This window comes from Labrus mixtus, chromosome 12 (genome assembly GCF_963584025.1).
Source record: "Labrus mixtus chromosome 12, fLabMix1.1, whole genome shotgun sequence".
Classification (NCBI taxonomy): domain Eukaryota; kingdom Metazoa; phylum Chordata; class Actinopteri; order Labriformes; family Labridae; genus Labrus; species Labrus mixtus.
In genome coordinates, this window is record NC_083623.1 from 9,061,949 (window position 1) to 9,089,010 (window position 27,062).

A 27,062-nucleotide genomic window follows, 5' to 3' on the forward strand; every position below is an offset into this window, starting at 1 on the left:
GGTCAAACAGGAAGATTTAAAACCTTGGGGTAAATGTAACACTTCATGCTAACCTTTTTCTCAGGCCTTGAACTCCCTCTCACATTTCTTGTGTTTTCATCTGCCGCCATCTAAGCCATCTAAGAGTCTGTTAAAGTGTGTGTTTGTGTGTGTACATTCATGCAGTCATATATGTTTCTATGCCTGTGTGTATTGGTTGGGTGACGTCAAGGGAATGGGAGAATTTAATCACACCCTGACAGATGTGTGCGGTATTGATTTCTGGCTGTTTTAGTGAGCGCTGCTATGGGCCCTTTGGGTTTTTTTTTTTTTTACAAACCCCTCTATCAAAGCGACCTCCCCACAGGGTTAACCCTGCACTAACACACAGCATACGGTTTGTGTGTGTAAGAGCAGATGGGTGCGTATATTTTTTCGGGGGGGATAGTACAAAGGTGAAACCGAGGTGCTCGTTAAACTACTCCTGGACTCAGTGGGGAAATGTGTAGATCACTACCGATGGAAAATGAAAACAAGCCTTATAAATAAACAAAATGGGAACAGGTACAGAGAAAAAATATATGAAAACTGTGAGAGAATGCAAATTTCTACAGAGTGTTTTAGCCTGGTGAGTGTTTGGCTGAAAACAGATAACCTCTTATGTGCACCACTGCCAGAGTGATTCAACCCCTTAGAGACACCAGCTTTGTCTTGTTGGGCTCACGACACTCTCCTACACACACACACACACACACACACACACACACACACACACACACACACACACACACATTTACAATTACTCTTCAGTCAGTCAGTTCCTTAGTTGCAATGTTTTAATCCTTCTTTTTTTCAAACAGCTCACTCATAATTTAAAAATATTGCTGTGACTGTGGTGACTGACAGGCAAATTCTCACAACATGCTCAAATTGTAGATAAAGGGGTTGCACCTAAGAGGTATTACTCAAAGCTCCAACATGTTTTTTCAACCTTCAAATAAGTCACAATAACAACACAACATTATAAAGGGGGGAAAAAAAAAACATTGATTAATGTCAGTTACCGTCACAAACCTTTTGTTCGAAGGGGAAATGACACGTTTCTTTTTAGCTTAGTTGACAACATCACTGAAAAAAATGATCAATAGAAGTCGTTGTGTATTGTCTTTATTACAATGGATTTACTGGTTAGAGTCTCTGAAAAGACAGAAGTTTGAGGCTGTAAATTAGAGAGCTTCTGCGGGGGAGATAAAAATACTTTTTACTATAGACTAAAAAATTCCATCTGATCTTTTATACAACTTTGCCAACACAACAGGATTCAAATTTTGAATAGGAGATGAGTCTGGTGATGCACATGAGAAAGAATGCAGGATACCTAATGTGACTGGATATAGTAATTGGTAGTTTTGGACAAAATTGAATGTACTTTGGCTGAATCTGAGTGAATTGTTCTGAACACGACCTCCAGGTGGATCTTCTTAGTAGAGCTCACTCTCCCACTGCTAGCAAAGAAAACGGAAGTCAAACCCATTCTGCCTTTGCTGCCAAATGGATCGGAGAAAGCAGGGACTGTGTTTACAGCCATGGCTAATATCCTCGTTAACGCTAATCTGTGGGGAGTGTGAAAGACGGAGGAAAGGAGGGAGGATGTTCAAAAGAGAGAGAGAGAGAGAGTGAAAAGGGAGGAAGAGTTTGGGGGGGGGGGGGAGAGTGCAGGGAGGAAACAGACAGAGTGAATGACCAGTGAACTCGTCTGGGCATAACTTCCCTGATGGACTGTGATTGGCTCATTAACCCTTCCTCTAAAAGCTGGCTGTACTGCCGGCTGCCCTGCTATATCTACACACACATACACACTCCAGCACACAGCTTCCCACATGTGCAAACAAATATTCTCATTAGCAAGCCAATGAAGTAGACAAGCATTCACACATAATCTATGTCTTCATTAGACACACAAGGCCAGTGGATCATTACTCTTAGTATGTTCTCTGCCAAGCCTGAACCTTAAGAACCTGAACACTAAGAATCACAGGGAGGTGCAATGAAAAATTCAGATTTTGATGTTGAACTCTGAAAAAAAGTTCAGATTCTGTTTTAGTTTCTACATTCTAAATCCAAATATTTCATCATTGCACTCTTTAAAAAAAATTAGACATCAACAATGCACCCCATTAAAGCCCCAGGATAGGTTAGAGAATAAAATAGCAATGGTATCCATTGTGCAGAGAGCGTGTCAAAAAAGCACGTCCAAAAATAAATTGATTGCATAATGATATTGTGAATTAGGCAGAGGTTTGATACGTTCTGGGGCTTCTGGTTCAATTTCTTTTTAAATTAGATGCACCAGACCTTTCAATCATTACACAAAGTATGTTCTCTGTCAATCCTGAGCCGTAAACATGAAGAATCTCTGGGTGTTTCGGTGTCATCAGAAGTTCAGTTTTTAAACTAAATTGAGATTTCCACATTTTACTTCTAAAAAAAAAAAAAAACTGTTTCGATATATTGTTGTTGCACTCACTGAAATGTTCAGATTTTGACATTACACTGTTTAGAAAAGTTGTGTTATCATTATTGCACTGCAAAATAGCCTCTGGGTTAGGTTAGAGATTGAATTGGGAGCAGTTGTCTACGGTGAAAAGATTAAGGTTTGTACTTTGAGTGAGTAGAAAATGCACCTTACACTAAGAAGTAATTTCAGATTGTATAATGAACCCCTCAAGTCGGCTGAGGTTTCTTTAGTCTGCAGGGAAGGGTTCATGTCTTTAAAATGACTATTAATCTGAAGGTTTAAGTGCACATTTTTTAGCAGATGATTCCAATTTGAAGTTGTAAAATAGCGTATGACTGTCAACAAATGTTCACTCTGACAAATAACACAAGGGCTTACAATCAACACATTATGGCGCAGGTGTTTTGTAGCAACTGTGTTATTTAGTTGCCGCTCAAAGGTTTGTTTTTTTACTTTATGTGACGTCTAATTCAGCCTCAGCTGTTCTTAAGCTGCACTTAAATAGACTCGCATGGCTCATTGCTCAGTTAGAAAGATAAATGGCATAAATAAACGGCGATGGCAAATGCCTGATACTTAAAACCTACTCCAAACACAGATGGAAGTGTATATGCTCAATCTTAAACTTCCATGACACTCTGCAGCACTCAAACTTGTGCTAAAAGTCAAACTGTGCATCAGAACGGGAGGGAAAAAGTGTGCGAGCATGAGAACACTTGGCTGTCAGCTTGACTGGTTTTCTGTTGTCAACCATTTCTCAAACATGGCCAAACATTTAGTTTTTTCGTTGTCTCCTCTTCCTGATCGCATCTCTGCTGTCAAAAAACGGAGAGCTATTTTTCCTTCAGCCATGAATCATCTCTGCAGATCTCTCACGGTTTCAAATAATAAATTGTGTACTCGGACAGAAAATGTCCCCGATGCAGCTGTGTACAATCATAATGTCAAGCCAACTGTGCCCATTTAACACATTATCCACGGCAAAACTCCCAAACAGAGCCCGAACACTGCAGGATAAGCTACTTACTGCTCATACTTGAATTCCTACTGTATATTTAGTGGTGAAATAATAGAGAGCAAACTTTGGTAGCACATCATCAGCGGACCCTGCTCGTTGGTTTTGTCATGTACTTATTATTTCTGAGTGGCGGAGGTGTAATGACGAGGAGGTTGTTAACACTGAAATGTGGTCGTGTTTTATGATCACATTGCTGTCAGATTTGTCTCGCTCTGAACTTGAGGTTGTAAATTCCAAGGACAAGGGCGGAAATGCGATGGCCTGGTTGTAAAACACTCGACATAGTGCGTCCGCTCGCTGCTGTTTGCTTATCGGGCTGTTGATAACAGGTCAGGTGGAAGGGCCTAGTACTATTTACTAGCTAGACTGGTGCTGTGACATTTTGAATTTAAGCTCCTCCTTTTTTCAAGAGCAAAAAAATTGGTGTCATTGTTTGAGTGTTCTCAATCAAGACAAAAAAAAGAAAACTTGGGTCTTTTGGGGGTCTCGAGTGGGTCAGGTGGCTTCTACTTGTATGTATCTATTACAGCGGTCTTCAATCTAAGACTTACTTCTTAGCCAAAAAATGGTAATTTGCTTTCACAGTCCTTTATTTCTTTTGAAAAGATTGTGTAAAAATGAAAATGACAATGGACCCCCGGAAGCCTAGTGGTTAGTGCGAGCGCCCTATATACAGAGAGTCTTAACAGCCTGTCCTAATAGAAAAGCAATATATGTCATGATGTTTGCAAGAGAAGATTTACACAGCAAAGAACGACATTTTTAATGGATGGTGTGTGGACAGTGAGCATGTGAGGTTCAAATCCGACCTGTCGCTCCTTTTCCATAAATCGCTCCCAGCCCTTTCTCTCCCCGGTTTCTGACTCTACCCTCTGTCCTATCTCTCTGAAATCAAGTCTTCAAAACATTCAAATGACCATGCTGTCACCAGAAAGGTGTTTTATGTAACTTCTCATCACATTCTGTGTTAAGTTTTCCTCCTTTCTCACTGTTGACTTTAAACATTCTAGAATGCAACGACTGGAAGGCATAGCAACTCTTACCAAAGAGGGAGGGGCTTAGCTCAGTTTTTTTTTTCCTAGTTCCTGAAAGAACTTTTTTGTCTCCTCAAAAAAAAAAAAAAGGAGTATAGGTCACTGCAATGTTGTGGTTGATTCTGGGAAATTAAAAGCCTTTGTCATGAGCTTAACCTTTCAGAAAATTCCTCAACCGCTAATCTTTGCACACCATTGTTTCTTTTTCTTATCAGCACATTTACATTAGAAAGTCACTCAATAAATCCATGGCCATGGATTTAAATGTCACCCTGCCCTGGACTCCATTTACTCTTCATTTATATCATACTCGCTTGTTATTTTTATCTCATGTTGGGGAGCATTCGATTTCATGTCTTTGGCTCATTTCTGTTTAATGAGCGTCATTGATTTGCCCTCATCAAATCTTCATTAATCACCATGAAACCGTCTCGGTGTGTGTTCATGATGGTAACTCCACTGGAAAGTAGCCTTCACACATTTTGGTCGACTGAGCAGACGGATCAAAAAATATTTGAATAAACCTTGTGGCTCTTCCTTTATAAGTCACTCATGCTATGTTGTTTTTCCTGGCCTTAAAACTGCCTGAGGGTTTGAAACATAAGAAAGTCGAGCCGTGTGCACATGCATCATATCAGCATACGTATATGGAAGGGAGTTTGCCTCATTTTAAGGCATATGCGGCTTCATGGATGTAATGTAGCTGAAAAGCTGGCAAACACCAATCACTTCCTGGCTCTTAACAGTGTTTCTCATGCAGCTCGTCTGGGCTGAGAGGCACTAGCAGAATGTATATTAAGCCCCATCTCTCATACTCGGCATGCTCCAGCACCTGGAGGATGGGCAGAGCATCAGCTCCAGGGCTCTGAGTCAATATTAATCTGCCGATATGAAAGGCTGGATTATCACAAGGGTCGATTGCTCGGGCCTCATGTAAGAGAAGTGTATGATAATGGGAGGGGGAGTTTGGAGGGGAGGCAGGGCGGTAGAGATAGAAAACTACCAGTGCCTCGGGTAAATCTTGTCATGTGTCTTGCAAATAAAGCACCCTGACATTGATTCAAATGATAAGAGAAGAGTTACAGCAGAGGGGTTACGTACAGGAGGGATGGTGTGGGGGTGATTCGAAGGAGCCAAGGACACTGTAAGGTGGCTGTCATAGCGTGAGACCATCTGCTGGGTAGGTGTGTGTACACATCAAGCATTTTCTGTGTGAATGTGAGTTGTGATCAAAGGTTGCATAGAAAAAGTTCAGGGGGACAAACGTTAATGTGTGTATCAAAGCTTGATGAAAACTGTCAGACGTCTAGTTGGAGTCTTGAAGAAGAAATGAAGAAGGCAAGGCAAGTTTATTTATACAGCACATTTCAACAACAAGGCAATTCAAAGTGCTTCACTCAAGACAAAAGCATCATGACAGAGGAAAGAAAAGAAACATTAAAATAGAACATTTAAAAATCACTGAAATGATTCAATCTGAAAAAATGTTCAAATAAAAATAATTCAAGTGAAATGAATTTGAATAAAAAAATAAAAAATACAAATAAAAGTAAAGAAATTAAAAGAGTTAAAAAATAATAATAATTACAGTGCAAAGTAAAAGTTTAAAATCTTATTAAAATTGTTTAATGAAAGGCAGCTGTGAACAGGTGAGTCTTCAACCTCGATTTAAAAGAGCTGAGAAGGTCTAGACACCTTATTTTGTTTAAATGGAAACATGCTCTCCCCCCTTCGCACAATAGCTGGCTTAGGGAGGTCCTAACTCATGTCAAACTTGAGAAGGTTAGACTCTCACTTGCGGGTCCTGGTAATGCTTTCAGCAAAACATGGCAGCCCTTTTTAGAATACTTAGACATAATTATTATTCACCCAGAAAGTGACTAGATGCCCAACCCCCCCCCCCCCCCCCCCCCCAGTCCTCTGTTTTGTTCTGTGTTGTTCTGTTTTTTATCGACTTGTTTTAATCTCTCCTATCTTATTTGTAATTTCAATAGTGGTCGTGTTTTCTTTTTTTTTTTGGGGTTGTTTTTTTTTTTTTTTGTCTTTTGTTTTTTTTTGTGGTTTCTCATAACAATGGGTGGGAAGGGATAATGGGTAACTATGGATCAGTAGTAGAAGCCGTTCTGGTTTAGGCTAATTAAGTTGATTGTTGTTTTTTAACATATACTGTGTAAAACAAACTTCCTACTGCCTTCCAACAAGTGTACCTGGATACACTGTATGTGTCATTGATGACTGATTTAAAAATCTAATAAAAAGATTTATAAAAAAAAAAATAAAAGAGCTGAGAGTTTCAGCAGACCTGCAGTTTTCTGGGAGTTTGTTCCAGATATAGGGAGCAAAGAAACTGAGCGGTCTGGATGGTTCATAATTAATCAGGAGGTCACTAATGTATTTTGGCCCTAAACCATTCAGCGCTTTATAAACCAGCAGCAGGATTTTAAAATCTATTCTCTGACAGACTGGAAGCCAGTGTAAAGACCTCAGAACTGGACTGATGTGATCCACTTTCTTGGTCTTGGTGAGGACTCTAGCAGCAGCGTTCTGGATCAGCTGCAGTTGTCTGACTGATGTTTTAGGCAGACCTGTAAAGACACTGTTACAGTAATCAAAACGACTGAAGATAAAAGCATGGACAAGTTTTTCCAGGTCCTGCTGGGACATAAGTCCTCTAATTCTTGATATGTTCTTCAGGTGATAGTAGGCTGACTTTGTAATTGTCTTAATGTGGCTTTTAAAATTGAGGTCTGAGTCCATCACTACGCCCAGATTTCTTGCCTGGTCTGTGGTTTTCAGTCTTATTTTTCGGTCCATTGTTCCAAAAACAACAACCTCAGAGGTTATGATTGTCCTATTATTAAAATTCGTATTATATTATAGCATTCATAATCTACTCACAGCTTACTTTTCCTTCAAAAACACATCTGTTACAGCACTCGGGTAGGTAGTTGTTGCTTCCTAACAGCGTGTGTGCACATCTGGGTCTGTTTGTGTGTCGTCCCGGGGTGCACTGATGGCTCCGAAAAGCGGTAGAACAATCACAGCATCACAGCCCAGATTGCAGCCTCCTTCCAGGCCTTAATGCCTCCTCATCTCCTTCCCCGCCGAGACCAGTTGTGACTCTTTGTCCTCGTTGACCTGCTGTTGAACTTTCCCTCCATTATCCTCAGAGAACCCTCCCCGTGCATGCATACAAATCCAACCGCCACCACAGGCTGTTGTTCCCCCGCGTGCCAGCCCGACTCCACCTCCCTTCATCGCACCTCTTCTGGGGACTGAGATCTGGCTTCCTCAACAGCTCCTCTCTGCACTGCGACACTTGGTTCCCGTCCCTTGCCTGCAGGCCGCCTGTTAGTCTCGACTGGTGGGGAGGAACGGATCGCTGCGAGACATGGCCGTCCTCTGGAGCATGCAGAACCAGGCCAAGGTCGCTCCCATCACTTTTTTACACTGCCACTTCCCACAGCAAACAGGGAGAGAGCGAGGCAGGGAGGCGTGCAGGAGTTAAAGGAAAGAGATAAGACAGATGATGAGGAGGGATTTGCAGAAGACTGATGTCTCGTGGATTGAAGAGAAGTCGATAGCAACACTTAGATTCATTTTACTCCCCAAATTAACACTGAAGAGCGTAGCACTGGAATATTATCCTCATATCACATGCCTGTTTACCCTTTTTGATGAAATATGCAGGCATGTTAGGGTGTGAGCGTATAGGTTACCTTTTTTCCCGCTCTCTCCTTGATCAACGCTCATCAATAATTCACTCCTGGCCTATTAGCTTTGTGTGAAATGCCACAGAGTAGCTTAAACTCATCATGAATTCATTGCTTATTTATTGTGTGCCGAAACATATGGCACAGTTCTTATTGAGGAAGTTTAGAGAAGCTTGGCTGGGCAAAGTAGTTACACTGTATACTTAAGGCAAATGGCTTTGCCGTTAACCTTGAGATGATATTTACATAAATTCCAATACAGCACCGCATCAGATTAAAGGGAGTGAACAGAAGCTGGAGCCCTCTTGTTTGTTTTTGTTTTTTACACACGCACTTATAGGACATAGCTCCTCAGAATATGTCAGGAATATTGTTACAGTGCGCTGCTATTCAGCGGACCATTTCCCCTCAGCTCTGGCGATGCATTTTATGGAATAAGTTGAGAGATGGATACCAAAGTGAGTGCCTCTGTCAAAAAAGCACACAGTGTTGTCATCAACAAGCCTGCTCTTTTTTTTCCAGCTCATTGCCTTTGCTGCAATTTGCACTCTCTCCCATCCCCCCCCCCCCCCCCCCCCCCCCCCCCCCCCTCTGCCCACCCTTATTTCAGACAATGTTTTTAGAGATCACAGCCAGCTTCCCTGTCAGTGTTCCCACATTTGTCATTACATGTCAGCAGGGCTCAGGGATTCTGCTGCCTCACTTGACAAAAAGCAATTGTGTGCATCAAGCTGTTGTGGAAGCTGAAACACACCTGGAAAGGAAAAAGGGGGCTTGTGGGTAAAGCCACTTGTGATGTTATTGGGCTGCATACCTGGTTGTAGAGTCCAGTCTATTTTACATGCCCCACCTGTGAGCATGTGTTACTTTAGCCTGGCTTTTATCCACACGCTTGTCCCTAAGCTCTCTCGAGGCCCGAGCATCTCCTCTTCCTCCTCAGCTTGAGCTCCAACTTAAACATGCTCTGGCTCTCTGCCGACAGTCCTCAGCACTGTTTCAGAGCTCATTTCCAAGTCCTGTAATCTTCCTGTGGCTGTTCACACTTGATTGTCAGAGTGATTTCTGATTTAGGGCTTAAAATGATTGTATTTTTCAGCGGGGAAAAGATCACAGTGTTATATAACGCAAGTACTGATGTAGAGGGACGATGGCAGGGAAATCTCATAAGACAGAAATTCAAAGTTTTAAAGGAAAGTCCTGCGTTTAATGATTTGAGTCTCAAAACTTAATGCGTTTTATGCTGGATGACCCATTTCTGGGTTTTACAGTATATTATAAAGCTCTTGGGGTTCCAAGAGATAAAATGTGTAGCAATAAAAATAATAATTTATGCACACAGAGTGTTATTTTATGCAACAAGATTTTTTTTTTTTCCCGGGAAAACTTTCATAGAAGTTTATACAGGACAAGCTACAACTTTATCATTCTCAGTAGTGCATGCGTTACCCCATGAAGTCCTGCATAGCTTTGTAAAGCACATCACTCACAATAGGCAATCTTTCCCGCGCCTTAGCTTCTCTTACCTCTAAAGTCCAGTTCATTTGACAAGTGTGAGGTAAGGTACTCTTCCTTGGCCCTGGCACACTTGGAAGAGGTGTGCTTTGGCACGGTACAGATCATGTACGAGCATCAGAATGGATACACAACATGAACAGCCGTCACAATCGAGAACATTGGTGCCTCATACAGAGGCATTTGGTATTATCTGTTTTATTTCTTTATAATACCTGGTAGGGGTGCAAACAAGTACCCAAGTACTCGTTCATTAAATAATAATCGGTTACAGAAAAAATGTAATCGATAATCGTTTTGCAGTCCACATTTTTGTAAATGTTTCTTGTTGCATTGTGGGTTCTAGGATAGGCCTAATTCAAAACATAAATAAAACTCCAGGTACACGAGCGCAAAAAGAAAATAGATGACAAAGTGCTGATGAAGGCTCTGTGCTGAAACGCATTCGTTGTTGATCCGTACGCTGCTACCCTGACAAAAATATCCCTTTAATTAACCCCCCTATGAATTCACAATGAACAAAAAGTCCCAAACAAACAAAATATGCAATATGATCTACAAAAGTTCAGTTCAAATTGTCTTTTTAGTCCACAGAAAAAGAAGGACTTTCACTTTGCGATTACCGCTTTACTCTGCCAAACTATTGACGTTTGATCATCCAGGACAGAGCAGCATAACGAGATGTTTTCCTATATTTTGGAATTTTAGATGATTATTCTTTTAATAACTACAAAAAGGAACAACCTTATAGGGAGAAATAGCTCATAGCGGACGGACGAGCGAGATTGAGCGAGTGTGTCATTACGCACAGAGGAGAAAGATGAAACAGACAGACACTTAAATCGTTCACCTGTTCTATTGTAACTTCATTTCCCAGAGTAATGTGTGCTCTACACTGCAGACTGTAGTCTCTGTTAACACAATGTTGCTGTCAAAACAGCTTCAACGTGCGATGAGTGCACATTGATGTCTGCTCGTCCACTCGCCACACTGCTCTAATTATAATAAAGTGTTAAAACGGTCATAAGATACGTCTGTGTGAATTTTTATTTGAGGTTTGCTGTCTGTTGAAGTAAGAAATTTCATATTTGAACGTTAATACAAAGGCCTATTACTAACAATTATTAAAATCCCGAAGATTCAAATTAATCAATACAGTCAGCATCGCTTCATAGTACAAAACGATTACTCGAGTACTCGCTTTAACAATGGGAAGAGTAATCGATTAGAGAAAATTTCGCATTTCTGCACCCCTAATACCTGGTTATTAATCTCCTTGTTGTGTTTTCTTATGTTAGGCAGAAACATCATGGGATCTGGAAATATATAACCAGACCTTGTTTTAAAAACTGGTCTCCTTGGTGAAAGACCAGATAGGTTGGCCTAACACATGATTTGTTTGGCCAGCCCAGATTAACCAACATACTGTAAGTCACCTTTTAATGTCTCTTTATTCCTTAACTAAGAGCAGCTGCTCTGAGCGTCTGATATTACTGAAGCTCCAGGCATCTGATGCAGATGCTAAAGCGTACCCCATGATATTTTATATGTAGAAGAAACATTTGGTTCATAAAATCAAATGAAGTACCTTGTGCTTGCAAACAATTGTTTCAATATGAAAAAATCATTGAGTTGAAGCATAAACAGAAGTACACTGAAGTACATAATAAGGATTTCAAAACACTGCAGTAACAGCCTCCATTAAAACACAGATTAGAAGAAACTGGATTCAACGCTTCAAGCCTTTTGCGCTGCTGGTGGCAAAGTCAGAGATGATGCAGAGTGGGTTTCTTCTTCAAGTAGAAAAGTGGAGAATAAAGTATGTCACCATTTGGATTTTCAGGACAACAAAAGTTTCGAAGTAGACATGCTGAACAGAGTTTCATGTGTTGTTCAAGTCCAGGAAACAATTGGTAACCACAAGCCCAAACCGTTTGAAGTCATTGATGCATACTTCACAAACTTAAAATAAAGCCAAAGACCATGTGTTTAGACAGCTGCACTAGTCCACGGTTCCATATGGGACAGAATATTAACAAGTGAATACAGAGAGAGAGGCAGACTGTTAAGAGAACTGATCTGCTGGCTGCAGTGAAGTTCTGTTGAAATAACTGTAAAAGAGTTGCATTGAACATGGTGAGTTATTTTAATAGTTAACCAAAAAGGCAACAAAGTTAAGGAAACCCCAGTACATCTTGACACCAGGAACCAACCATTATCAATATCTGCTAATGACTAGACATGTAATACCACAAGAAAACCGCTTGAACAGCATGGAAAGAGTGCATCCAACAGAGTATATTTTTGTTTACTTAAACACTTATAGTCAATCACGATCAATGAAAAAAAATACACAATGGAAATGTAGTTTGCAGAGACAGAGTCTGAGGAAGATAAATGGACTGAAAATTGAAGCTTTAATAAGAAAACAGGGACTTTCAAATTTCAGCAAAACAAGTAGCAAATGTTGGGGTTGGTTCAGAAGATCCAGTCTCTTAAAGTGTCAGTCATCAGTGCTTCATTATGAAGTTTGCTGAAACATGACAAAGAGTGGAACTGGGAGCGCAAAAGAGGCGTCTTTTGAAAACGGCCAGTCAATGGGGCCAACCCGGAAGGCATAGGAATGGTCTTACTACGCTAATCCCCTGTAACTTGCAAGTTTATAGCATTCACTGAATGTCTATCCACAGAGGTAGCTACACTAAGCTCCTATTGACTGCAAATGATGCTGCTCCTGCTGCAGAGATACCATTTTAAAGTTGGGAAATTGCTCAGCCGAGGACTACATCAGACATTCCACAAAAAGCAGGAAGATCTGCTGTAGAAAGAAGTCTGGGTGATGTCATTTTTTTCCTGACTGTTCTAGAGAAAAAAAAGGGTCTTGATCAAATTCAGGACAGAAATTCTTCAGAAAGGAGAAACCGAGAAACACAACACTGATCGGGTAGCTGACTTTAAAAAAGTGGAGCATCCATTTGGAAACATTCAGGGATGAAATGAGGCACACAGCTGAACTGATGATCAAAGCAGCTCAGCTCTTGTTCCACATGAAGTAAGAATAGAAACTGTGTCCTTAATCTATGAGTAGGTTATTTTTCCAATTAGATTACTAGTCAACACCAAAGAAATATTAGTTTCGAAGCACTGATCAAGCTCAGTTGGTGGAGCAGGCGCCCCATCCCCATGGACAATTAGACAAAGTCCTTGACCCACTCCCACTAAGAACACCTCCCTCCTCGGTTGAATTGCAATTTGTTCATTCTTGTCACATGGGGTAATAATTGGGCAATGCTTATAACACTTTTCAAAAGGTGTATGACAGCGCGAGTTCAGTAGTCCCATGCCTAGCTTGATATGTGACATGTGATATGTGAGCGCTTATTGAAGGGGAAGACTTGATAATGAGGTGCCAAAACAACAACGCAGCCTCAAATGTCAAACGGTCTAAAAAAACTCAATGTTGACATCGGGGAGAAGAGCGAGATCCACACTCCCATCAGTGAGACTGGTGCAGGCGTGAAGTTGGTGAACAGCTTAAAGAGCCCCTACAGGGTGGGATTTCACAGCATTTTTTTTTTCTCCCAACAATACATCTGTCAAACGGCTGGATGAGGACTCAGAGGATCACACAGGAGGGCAGCAATCTGTTCCTCTGTGCTATCACGTGTAGATCTAATCCATTACCGCCACTGGAAGAAATGGCGGAGTAATCTCGTCACAAGTAGAGCTGGTTATTTGTGGGATTACGAGAACATTTTCAAGAGGAGAAAAATGGTGTTTTGATTGTGGCCGTATGGACATGCACGCTATCTTACACATCTTGAAAGCATTTCCGCAGATAAGTCTGATGAAGTTGTAGCTTGAAAACACAAATAAATTGCTTTCCTGCCTGTTTCTGAGGCAAACCCCAAACATGAAAGAACACTACACGTTTTATCAGCAAGATTGCACATGAGCAATTACAGTTTCATGAGGATATAATAAGGTCCAAACCGGATTGAGTTGTAATTGATCAGAAGAATAAACGCAAATTAAACTGACCCCAGAGAATAATGTGGGTCCCGTTTTTCAATTACTTCACCTTTTTATGCCAATTTTTTACAATCACCGTGATAACCCTGTGTGTGTCTTTGTGTAGACCTTCTACATCACTAAGCTCACCTTTTGCAATCTAAATATTAGGTCTAGAATTTCATACAAAGTACATGTGAAGTTCCTAACGGATAAATAAAGTTATTTGAATTTGAATTTGACTTGAATGAAGTTTCATTATTTGTAATTTGTTTGGAAAGTTGTAGAAGTTATTTTGTCGTGATGCAACACAACCTAAAGTGTGTTTTCAGGGAATTTGAACAATAAATACTTCACAATAAATCCAATCTTTAAACATCATTAGCCATCCCATGATGCCTTGTGTTGAGTCTGTCAACGACTCAGGTGATCTGCTACTGATGTGTGTCAGTGCTGACCTCAAAAAACAAAAGAGTCATTGTGTGGTGAGATAGTTTTCCCCCCCACTCTTTTAGAAATGGTGTTATACTGGCGCAGCAGCTTAAATAACAAGTAGAACAGTGTGGTTGTTATAAACTATTTGTAGATTTTCATTTGAAAAAATGAAATGAAGTATTTGTCAGTGGTCTCTGCTTTCTAAAATTCTATTTTTGTACTCACTATAACCTGATAGAGATTCAAAATAATTGTTGGTGCTTTGAGGAATACCTTCTTTATCGTCTTTATCTACATATAAAGTTCTGATAGAACTTCTGTAATACAGGGCCTTGTTTGGTAACGATAGAGAACATTCATCACAGTTAGAACTACTTTTGCAATATGTATATGCTTCAGCAACTTAATTGTAAATAATGCCTCACACATTGCAACTTTAATCAAAAAAACTGGGACAAAACATTCAGTCAAGGTTAAAAAAACAACTGAACTAGCCAGTGAAATCCTGGAGGGAGTGATATTAGTCATGATTCATGGTCGTGTCCCATTATGCCTTGAACTTTCAGAAGGGCCAGAACCATGAGGCAGATCTCCAACATGTCAGGGCTTCAGAGTTAATTAGCAGCTTAGATCTTGCGCCGCTTGTGGACATCACTCCACCTACTTGTGGCTAAGGCAACACTTTAATTGGGTCAGTAAAGGACTTTGTGGTGGCGGGGTGCCACCGAGAACGCTTTCATGTCCATCAAAGATCAACTCTAAAAATAGAGTCTGTCTTCACTACACATTAAAGTCTACAGAGCCGAGGACTGAGACTTGACACAAACATGACATTAAGAGCTGCACACGCTCAAAGTCCACTTGACAAACCAACAGCAAGATAAATGATGACAAATTTATCAAAAAGTGTTGTTTAATTTAGCGACACACAAGTAAACATTAATGTCTAAAGGCTTCAGTCACTTCAAACACACTCTTAAACATGTGCACACAGGCCTACTCGATACATATTAATGTGCTCCACCCTCGGCAGCGGCCGGCAGGATTAATATTCCCTGTGATTTTATGCACACGGGCATTAAAATACTGCCATTAACATCATTACCGCCATGGAAATTTATCAACAAGTCAGGTTGAATTAGCGTTAATGTGCCCGCTGACAGGGCGTGCGGTCGTCTCCACCCTGCTGAAATGCCAGCATGCTGTTCTCTGCTCAGCCAGGCGGGGGGCCGAGCTGCTCTGGCTACCCACTCCTGACCCTCAAATGCTCGCTGTTGTCAGGGAAATGGATCTGCCTTTCTAGTCCGCTAAGTTCTTTTTTTTTTTTTTCAAATTGGATTAATTGGAGTAATAGGAGGTTGTCTTACCCTCCCTGCCATGCTTTTTATCTCTCGCTAATTGCTCCCTCCCTCCCTGCCGCTCTCCGTCTACCTCCAGACAATATTTGTGCTTGGTGTCTCATCTCCACAGTCTCCCCTCCCCTCGTTCAACCTTTTACTCAAATAATCGCCAACCTATACCCCCCCCTCCCCCCTCTCTCTATCTGTCGTTTTTTATCTTTATCTGTCCATTGTTTGCTCCTGAACGACTGCTGATTTTGTGGTTGAAACTGTGCTTTTCAAAAAGAGGTGCTGAGCTGAGAGCTCCTTTCATTCTGCCCTTCAATATTTATCCACAGTCTAAGATTTCATATAGGTGTGTAAACATGGTCCAAAATGAAATGTGGACATGGCGATGAGACAGCAAGCACAAACATTACATGCCAGTACAGGCTGTACAGTGCACACCAAACAAGACAGGATTCATGCATGAGTCAAAACAATACACACCGGTTTGTTGATCCACAGGCTGGGAGGAATCGTGTTGCCATGGTGAATGCATGGATGTGTGAATTAGTGGCATTTGCTTATCAGTGGGGTAAATGCATAGAGAGCAAGCTGTAGGACATGTTCAGTTATGCTAGAGGCTTTATCCATAAGCTATTTAAATGAACTTCCATATTTAGTATTGTGTTTTCAAAGTTGTCCTTTGAGCTGAAATACTTAATTAATTAACTAATGGAAAAATTGGAATAATATTTCAAAATGCTCGTGCTGCAGAAATAAGCCTACTTCTATGTAATGGGAAGGTTGCTTTCTTTCTGAGAGCAGGATTATCCCCACTAACTCAATGTGTGCTAAACACTGCTACACTTAGTAGCTGGTTAGCTTACATCTTAAGAAAGACTGGAAATAGCTAGCTTAGCTGTGTCTAAAGGTAAAATAACATCTGCCTACCAGTACCCTCTTATAATGATTTTTTACAGGTCCATTTTTGTCCTTCAAAAACAGAAAACTGTTTCGTAAGTATTGGGACAAACAATTTATGCTTTACTTTAATGCGATCAGTTACTTTCCAGATTGAATAACGCCGTTATAATTACTGATATTTAAAAGCTCATTACTTTATGTGAAAAAGCTGGCAAGAAGCGGGCGAGGTTACGCTAGCGTCAGCACAATAGCATCCTGGGAGGAAAAAGACATTGTAGATGATCATTCAGCCGTGAGCTTTCTGCTTCATAAATATCTAGATTATTTTTCCCTGCTCGAGTTAAACGGCAAGAATATATCTGTGAGTTGTTGTGTGAGTGCAGGAAACTTCTCTCACAAGAAAGAAGCACCAAGTTAAAGAGCACTAGCTTTTACTAAACTAGCTGTCAGAGAGCCTGGTGCAGCTCACGTTAGCTCGGCAGACCAAGGAGGAGACACTCCTTACAAACAGCCGGCTTGATTTAAAACACCGCCTGCTCCATAATTTGTTGTGTAATTTGAAATGTGCGAAATGTCACAGCACAATTCATCCACTGCAACACTAAATAATGTGAACACTAAGAAAAAAAAGTAACACTCACATTACTTTCCCAAGTAACTAGTTATTTTTATAATGCAGTCGCTCTGTTAGTAACTCAGCTCCTTTTTGATAGTAGTAACTAGTGACTGTAACTAGTTACTCATTTTCAGTAACGTACCCAACACTGGTTATAAGATATCTTAAAATATAAGCTAGGCTAACAGGCTGCTAGCTTTAACCCTGTAGGTATTCAATACATGAGAATGGTATCAAAGATTTCATCTAACTCCAGGCAAGAATGCTCAATTAACGTTTGACACAAAATTTTAATATATCACTGTAAATATGAGGATTTTCTGTCTCCTTTACAAGCATGATCATTTATCTTTGGGGTTTTTCCAACTGTAAAACAAAACAGGGAAATAGGAAATATGGCCATGGACTGTGGGGCCGATATTTATTTAGGTTGTTTTCTGACATGTTATTAAGCCAATAATTGATAAATGAATTGTAGAAACATCTGGTGCTCCATGCTGTTAAGAAAAAAACATCACAAATTATAACTTTAATAGTGTAAAAAGTCAATTGTTCCTTTCGGGGGTTTTGTAGCTCTTAAATAAAGTGCATAGTGTCACCACAGCGTGACTTTTACAAGCATGGAGCCTTATCATTAACCAGATTACTGGGCTAGTAAATCAGGTTAAGAAAGACTGTCTGTACGGCCATTGTCGACACAGTCCAAAGTCCACACGGGCGCAATAAACTGTTTGCAAGTGCTGCATAACCTGCAGGAAGAGAGAGTAATAAAAAATAATAATAAATAGAATAATAAAAGTCAAATCAGGTGGATGAGCCCACACTGTCACCATCATTCTCCTTGTTCTACTTGGCTCATATACCTGCGCTGAATCCATGTGTGTGTGGGTGGGAGGTGTGAGAGTGTTTTATTACTTGAATGTCCAAATAGGCCTTTTTGTCTTCCTGGCAGGCAGACACACACACACACACACACACACACACACACACACACACACACACACTGACAGACTCACTTACTTGCCACATGATGTGGGACAAATTTATATCCCGAGTGTCCGACACTTGCTGATGGTTAAAAATGAGTTACACTGAATGAGTTATAAGATACTCTCAGGCCAGGGGGCTCATAAATCCTGGACTTAGCCGTGTCACGCTGCCCAGCCGAGCCTGCTCCTGCTTATTAACAGCAATTTACCCACCTTGTGTTTGATGCAGTGCGGCTCTGGCTGGCCAGTGCACTGCAGGCCGCTCCCCTCTGTACTCCACTGAAGGTTCAAGCCCCATTTTCAGGCAGACGCCGACATGGGGGTGAAGGCTACACTGACACCTGCTGGCCACTAACGGTACTTGAATTCAAAACAGCCTCCGTCCATATTAACCCATGCATTGATCCTCACACTGGAGAGATGATAGAAATGTTGCACATTTTAAGACACACACACACACACACACACACACACCGTGGCTGCATTCATATGGTGATTTGACCACTAGCCTATGACTATGGACAAATGGCAGCCCATTATTAAGGTGTGCTGGGGGAGGGCTAAGCCTTTAAGTGTGGCTTAAAATCTCCCCTAAGACATTAAATCATGTCCTACTTTCTCTCGCTCGTTTCCCCTATTTTCTTAAAAGCATCATAGCCTTTCATGAATTACAAGACCGAGGCAGTCCGCAGAGTAGTGTCCTACTCCAGATGCACACTCTCTCTATCACTCTCTTTCTTTTTTTAAGCAGGGGCTTAGTAATCACTTGGTTTAAATTTAGAGAACTGAATCCGGAATGAGTTACTTTCTCTTTCTCTGATTTTTCCTCATCTCACCCTTTTCAAATGCGCTAGTAGGTATATTAAAATTGATAGCTGAGAGACTGCAATTTTAATGCATAGCTTAAGTGTGGGTGGGTGTGTGTGTGTGTGTGTGTGTGTGTGTGTGTGTGTGTGTGTGTGTGTGTGTGTGTGTGTGTGTGTGTGTGTGTGTGTGTGTGTGTGTGTGTGTGTGTGTGTGTGTGTGTGTGTGTGTGTGTGTGTGTGTGTGTGTGTGTGTGTGTGTGTGTGTGTGTGTGTGTGTTTGCGCCTGTGCAGGTGTTATAACTCTTTGATTCCCTTAACTTATAATGTAAGTACCCAGGTACTATTTCCCCCCTGGGGTCTCTTCATCACTGAAATGTCTTTTGCACTCCCCCATCATCTCTCCATGCACTCATTTTCTCTCTCCCCTGCACACACACACACACACACACACACACACACACACACACTCCCTCCCACCAGGTGAATTAAATCTGTCTGCTCCGAGGCAAAAAATAGTAATATCAGCATGTCATCATGGGCGTTTTTAATAATATCAGCAGGATTATATTGACAGAGAGGATTAAATTGTTTTACACGGACGATTATAAATCCTCTGAAGGGATGGATGTGGCATTGGAAATTGCTATTAACACTTAATGCAATCCCATCTTCCAGCTTAATGCATATCACTGTCTCCTCAGCACCCATTACTGTAATGGTCAGTGGTTGCAGAAATCCACCATCACCACAATTTCAATGGTACACCACTTAATAAACCTGCTGCATCGATTCTTACACAGTGAGCCACGTGGTTCTGGTCAAACAGGTTGAGCTCAGCTTCAGGCCTTAATGCACAGTGTAGTATATTGCTTATTAATACCACATACTCACCTTACAGTCCTATAGACTACATCCTATTGATTCATTCAAAACTGCAGAATCATCACTTCGTGTGGCTTCATATTGATCTCCTCTTAACGCTGCAGAATATTAATTTCTCCAATTGATTAACATTGTAGTTGTTTTTTTTTATCCAAAAGGGCAAAATCTGTATCTGTTTGGGTGAAACTATTCTGCTGACTTGATCTATTTCCGCAGCCTGATTTTCAGATTTGCTGTAAAGAAGGCTTGAATAGATTATTCACTTGAGTAAATGTCTTTCCAAGAGGAACTTTGCTACTTTTCCTGCAAAGGCAGCTTTTGTGGTTTGCAGATAATCGAGTCGTAAGAAGATACTGACGGATATTTAATTTCCATGTTAATGTTGCTGGGGGGAAGTTGTCCTGTACATTGTCCCCAAACTCATGCACCCGGCTGCATATAGGATCAGAATGAATGTCAGGGCTGAGCTGGGTGCCTTTATGAAATATCAACACAAGGTGGTGCTCTTGTCCTCTGGAAGAGGATGCTGATGCTGTATGTGTGGGGAAGGACTCCCAGAGACTGGTAAACATTAACTTGCTAGTTCATGTCTATGACTTACAGGCTTTTAGTCCAAAATATGAAAACCAGCAACAAAGGAGATGATAGGGAAGCAAATACTGTAGAAAATAATTCTGTGAATGCATAATTTCTGTCAAATGTAGAAGTTTAAAATCGAATCAGTATTTATATCTGCTAACAGAAAACTCAGGCTTAAGTTTGTATTTGTTTAAAATTATTAAACAAGTAAAGCTTTAAAGAAAAGGTTAAGTGACGGACATTTAAATTGAGTATCCTATAATCACACTGGCTCCAGTTAGAGATGTTTTTGAACATTTCGACATGTTTTCTGTCTGTTTCTGATTTCCATCAAAGACAAAGAGCCAAAGAATACATCCTAAAATCAGCTTTGATATGACAAATAATATTATACTGGAACTCAAGTGATTACACATATGAACATTCCCAGACTAACCGAAGACTGACTTTTATGATCACACGAATAACAAAGCAGCAGTAATGATTTAGATGTGACATTTTTGGAGGGCAAGTAAACGATTTATTTATTTCAAACTGATTCATTTGGTAAAAGTTTCTTTCTTCTTACTTCATAACTTCCTTTTTTTCCTCTAAGCATGCACTACTGAAATGGATTACTCAGCTCTTTTTGCTTTTCTATTTGTCTTATTGTATTCCTATATGTAGTGCCTATATTTCCTCATGATATAGTCTATAGAAGAGCGACTGCAACGTGAATAAAGTATTCCTGATTATGATTCTTCTGATTGGTCTTTTTACAATCAGTGACATCACATCTTTACATTTGAGCCCCGCCCACTATATACAGCTACAGATCAAAAACAGAGACATCCTTTACATATAATAATCAGCTCATCCAATATCATCCATTGAAAGAAGGCCGTTGATAGAGCCAGTTTATTGCCTTTAAGTGAAGGTTCGAGTGCTGTTGATTGAATTGAAAATAATGTAATAACTTTTGAAGACTTTTTTGATATAAGCTAAACAATACAGCACTTGTATTCTATGAGGAAGAGAAATCAAGTGTGCGCGGGGCTGTGATGATCACGCAGCTGGACTCAGTTGGCAGAGCGGCTTGTTAAATTGTTTATATAATTGCACAAAGCTGTTTTAATGTGATTAAGACACAAACTAAGCACACTACCCACCTCCTCCTCCGTTTAGCTTCTCTCTATGGTCGATGCAAATGTCAGGCATGTGTAGTTGAAGAACAACAGGAGGGGAGGTTTTGGATGCTGTGCAGAGCTTCCCTTGCATCCTTGACCTAACAGTCAGGAGGAAACTCGGGTTCAGCACAGCATTGAATCAGCAGGGAATAGTCCTGTTAGGTGTGTGCATTACTCAGTAAAGTAGTTTTGGTATGTGAGGATGAAAGTATGTTTTTTTTTTTTTTTAGCTTGAGCATCCCATCACTGCAAGTGAAGCAAACACCCACATCCCCCCCCCTCGCCTCTCTTCTTCCTTTCTGTGGCCCTCTGTGGTCTCCTGGCCGTCCCCAAGTCATTTCAATCTAAATGCAAATTTCATCAACCTCCCTGCTAAAAAGACTGATATTAGTATCAAAGCCAATGTGTTACGGCTGTGTCGTGTGGACGTGTCACTCTCAATAGCATCTCCAGTGTGGAAACCTGCCAATCTCGCTCCGCTACTAAGAATGGACCTCAGATTTCTTTCTCTCTCTTTTTTTTCTTTTTTTTCTTCTGTTGTGTTCTCCTTTTCTCCCCATGCTTCTTCTTCTTCTCTCTCTGGCCAATATCCCCTTCATTTTCCCTTGACCCCACCCTCCCACATCCCCTAACATTTGGCCCAGTCTAACCTTTCTTGGAGAAGCCCTCCAAATAGAACCTCATTAGTCCTCCATATGTTGTGTTCCTCCTCCCCAAGCCCTCCTGCCCCTGCCCCTGCTAAGCTCTGCACTAAAGCAGCTCACTGGGACTATGCACATGCTTGCAGACCAACAACAGCAGAAACTCAATCAGCTCCTCCATGGACACACACACACACACACGCACACACACACACACACACACACACACACACATACACGCATACACAGTCTGAATTCTCTTAAAACATCCATCCTCCATCTTTCTTTCTGTCCTCTCTCTCTCTCCCTCTCTTTCTGTGCTTGCAGTCAGGTGACTTGAGGAGCAGGTGGAGGTGCAGGATGGAGAGAGAGGATGAGGGTGGGTACACAGAGAGTGCAGGGAGGTAGGGTTAGGCTGAAAGGAGGAGGAGGAAGAGCTGAGCACCCCGGGGAGGCTGCGCTCCAGGGGTTGTTAACATGCAGGTTGCATATTTCTGAATTGCAGAGCAGCCTTATCTCACTGTGCTGGGTCACTGAAGCACTACCTCTCCCCCCCCCCCCCCCCCTCCCCCTCTCTCTCTCTCTTTCTGTGCATGCCTGCATGCCTGTGTGTGCACTATTTGTGTATTCTGTGCCTACTTGCATGCGTGTCTGCACCGCGCGTAAATATCTGCATTTGTGTATGCAAGCGTGCTGGACACATCAGGAAATGTGAAGCACTGATGGGAAGGGATTCTCTCTCTCCTCGCTCTCTCTCTCTCTCTCTCGCTCTCTCTCTCTTTTTCTCGCACTGCAGCAAGAAACACTCATCAAACTGCAACACGCATCTCACAGAAAGCCCTCAGATACAACAGCAGCAGCAGCAGCAGCAGAGCCCAGGCCTCCTGTTAACACACAGACATGACACAGCGACAGCCAACAGCTTAACACTCTGCTCCCCAGCTGGCTCTACTCTCAGGTGGGCCGCTGAGGTCTTTGAGATAAAAGCTTGCACTGCAGGGCACTCCAGTCGGGGGGGGTGCAGCTCTCCGTTGCCGCTGGCCCCCTACTTGGTCTAAGTTAAAGATTCTGGCCTGTATGTCCTTGGGAGGTCAAGCTCTGCTTAAGCCTGCATAGCATTCAGGGCCCATACTGTATATATCTCAACCATGCACCAAGAGTTAAATGAGCCTCCTCCCTCCTTAACATCTCTGTCACGATCCCCCTCCATTTGTCTCAGCGTGGCAGCAACATTATTGTCATACACGTCGCTGTCGTCATTATCCAATAACGCAGTGTCGCGCAGAGGTCAGAGTTTAGGCCGCGAGTTGTGTGTGAAAGGGGGATCACGTAATTGTACCGTGGAGAGTGTGCGACTGCTGCTGAATGTAAAATTAGTTCCGTTTCTGTTTTGACCTTAGTGGAGTGTGCTTTGGTGCAAAAGAGAGAGAGGGGGAGACTGTTGGGGAGAATAATGAAGACGATAGAATGTTCATCAGCAAAGATTGCAGGTGTTTGGGAGCTCTCGCTACACACCTGAGGGGGTAAAACTGTCTTGAAATAGAGCAGGAAAAGAGAGATAAAACAAAAACCTTTGGGCTATTTTTTTAAGTGAGTACTCTGTTGATTTAGCATTGTTCTTCTCCAGTATGACTATATCAGACTGACTGTGGATTGTTGTAAAAAATCAATCAGAGATATTTATTATTCCATGCTTCCTATTCTTCGTCAAATCCGGGTGTCTGCCTTTCCCACAATGCAGCTCATTGGTTTTAGTCATTTTATGCTAGTGGTGTCTACCTGTACCTTTTGAGCTGTAAGTCTGAAGCTGAGATGAGGAGTGGACTACAAAGGTCTGGAGAGCTCACTTCCTCAGGACTTTTTTTTTTCAAATATAAAACCTTCAATTCTCCTCTTAAACTCACAGAGGACATCACTGGAGTCAGCACACGTTCCTCCACCTTGGAAGTTTTTGTAACTTCAGCTGCGGTCACATGCGGTCTTCATCTGTATACTATTACTCGAGTGACATCACTTGAGGCAGCATCAGTTTCTATAACATGTTGTCGCTGCAACCCAGGCAGCAACTTCCGATTTTGAAAAAATGAATCTGGCTCCCAAGAGACCCGGAAGTCACATTCACATCTCGTTCAGAAATGCCGGTTTTTTACAAGTCGGTCTGATAATTAATCGTCCTCGTCGGCACACGCCGTAAAAGGGGGGAATTTTCTTACAACTCATCTGTTTTGATTTCATAAGGGATACCGGTTTTGCATGGTTTATGTGCGTAACTGACCTCATTGATGGCGGACACGTTGTAACTGCTTATCAGGAGGTTTATAACCCGCCTCAGCTCCAGCTCTTACCGTGTCGCTAGGTTGACTGAAAGTGAGGGTGAGACAGCATTTCATTGCGACCGCTATCCGCAAGCCTCCTGCAGTAACAGACAGGTGATGTCACTCAAGCTTCATCCGCTATTAGAGGCGAGAAGGAAGGCCGAAGATGGGACCTCTTAGTCATAAAAAGAGGCCTTACCTTACCTTCTTATTTACACTCTATGCAGTAACCCTGAGCCACAGAGGTTTGGTGGGCACACTTTTCTGGGACTTTCTTTTACAATCTTAGTCCTAAAGTCTTCAGCCTCAACCAATGATGACTCAAGTGACATCGCTTAAGTCACTCCAGTGACATCACTTGAGTCATTTAACAAAATTTGTGTTGGTGTGTGTAACTTTGTTGGCTCGTGCTAAATATGTTTAGTGAGTTTCTATTTAGCCTTTTGTAATTTCAAACTCAGCCTTAAACTCTTATTAAAACTGTAACGGAAACACGAGTTCCTGTTAAGACTGGTCAACAGACTTATAAGGGGACTTACCCTTCACTTTGTTAATTATCTTATGACCCCCTTGGAGTGTCCCCTCCTTTATGCTGAGGGTCATCTATGAAGAGAAAACAGAGGATTTCGATTTCAACACGAACTGAGGATCTACACGGTGGAAATGCTTTCTGTCAAAAAGCGTCCGTGTTCGCTCTCATGCATGTTTGTCCGCATGTGTTTGTGTATCTGTCTTATCGAGGCAGAGTGTGAACGTGTGTGTCAGCGTTTGATGGATTTGCGTGAGAAGACAGGATCAGAAGGAATGCTGTGACCCGTCCCCGGGGTCCGTCTTCATGACTGAGTGGACTTGCACTTTGCAGATTCAGGTTCAAAACCGCTGCTTATTATAGACACACTTTAGATCCTAGCAACAGGCTCTTGCCTTTTTCCACGCGGCTCAAGGTTGAATGGAGCATGTACTTGTTGAAAATCTAACATGTCTGTGCTAAACTACAACATGTGCATCCTTGGTCCTTGAGGAGCACTCTAAAAGAGGCAAAGCTCTCTGCTTCTGCCTCAGCTGGCTCCATTGTTGATCTCTGGCTCCTGCAGATGCAAACGCATTACAGCAATATATTTGTCACATCCAGGCCAGTGTGTGTGTTTTTTTTTTTTTTTTTCTCAGAAGAGTCCTTTTCAGGCTGCTGATATGGCTTAGCTTAAATCCCTCGGCCCTGTGACGACACACCAACGCAAATGGAGCCAGACAGAGAAGGGTTCAGGGTTTAGACAGCAAGGGATGAGGCGAAGCTGCTAATTATTGCTACTGCTTCCTCTTCCTCATCAAATCAAAACAGATGTATCTCTTAATCGCTAGCTCGAAATAGACAGAAGTATTGCAAACAGCGTCAGGGTGTTTGGCCATTCTAATCTCAGATATCATTTGTTCTCAGGCGTTGTTTTTGAGTGCTCACTCTTTCAGGATTGGGTAAATAAAAAGATTTGCAAGCTGTTATGTAAAATCTTTATCTCAATATATTATCTTTAAACCTAGATTAAAATGTGTATTTACTCAAAACTATGTTTTTATTTACTAAATGCCAAAAAGGCACATTCCATTAACCTAATATTAATGAAGGACTCACACAGATTTGTAACCTATGGTTTATCCCAAAATATGGTGGAATTTCCAAACTACTGTTATTTGGTACCTCCATTTATTTTTCACGTGAAAACAAGCAAACTGCTCATTTCTATTTTTAAACATATTCAAATTTGTTTGGCCTCAAATGTATGATCTGTACAAGCAGAATACACCTTTAAACTCAAAGTGTAGGAACATTTTTTTTTCAAAAGCTCACCTGATACGTTAGATATATTGGTGTCTTTTCCATCTTTTTGCCTCGTATTTCCTAATTTTCTTCTCCTTTCTCTCCTTTTACTTCTTCTTCATCTACTTTTCCCCTACTTCGCCGTACATTGACTGATGTGTTTTTATTGGTTGCGTGCCTTCCCTTCACTTCTGCATGGCTGGCTCATTTTTCCGACTGGCCCGGGCGTGAGTCAGGGCTCCTGCGGTGAAATAGGAGGCTGGGGGGGGGGGGGGGGGGGGGGGGGGGGGGGAATGATGGCTGAGGGTCTGCATGTGGACACTGGACAGGACGAGAGGAGCTGGGTGAAGAATGGACCCTGAGGCCTCGCTAAGGATGCGGAGCAGAGAATTAGAGATGGGAGCACCTATAGGCCAGGGAGAGGGAGAGATGAGGAGGCTGCATGGCTGATTCAGAGACTGACAGGCTGGCTGGCTGATTGACAAGCTAACAGGCAGAGCAAGGAGAGCGTGGGTTCACAGCTCCACAATACTGCCAGCAGGCATCCATGCGGCTCTGAGGTCCACCAAAGGCCTGGGTGAGTAATAAGTCATGTAGCTCTGCCCCCCCCCCCCCCCCCCCACACACACACACACACACACACACACACACACACACCTTCACTAAAGGAATGCATAGATGATGAGGAAGAAGAGGAGAAGAAAGGGAGGAGTTACTGTAAGGAAATGTAGGAGGAGTCAAGATCCATGATGGTTATGTGCATGTGTGTTTACATGTCTCCATGCA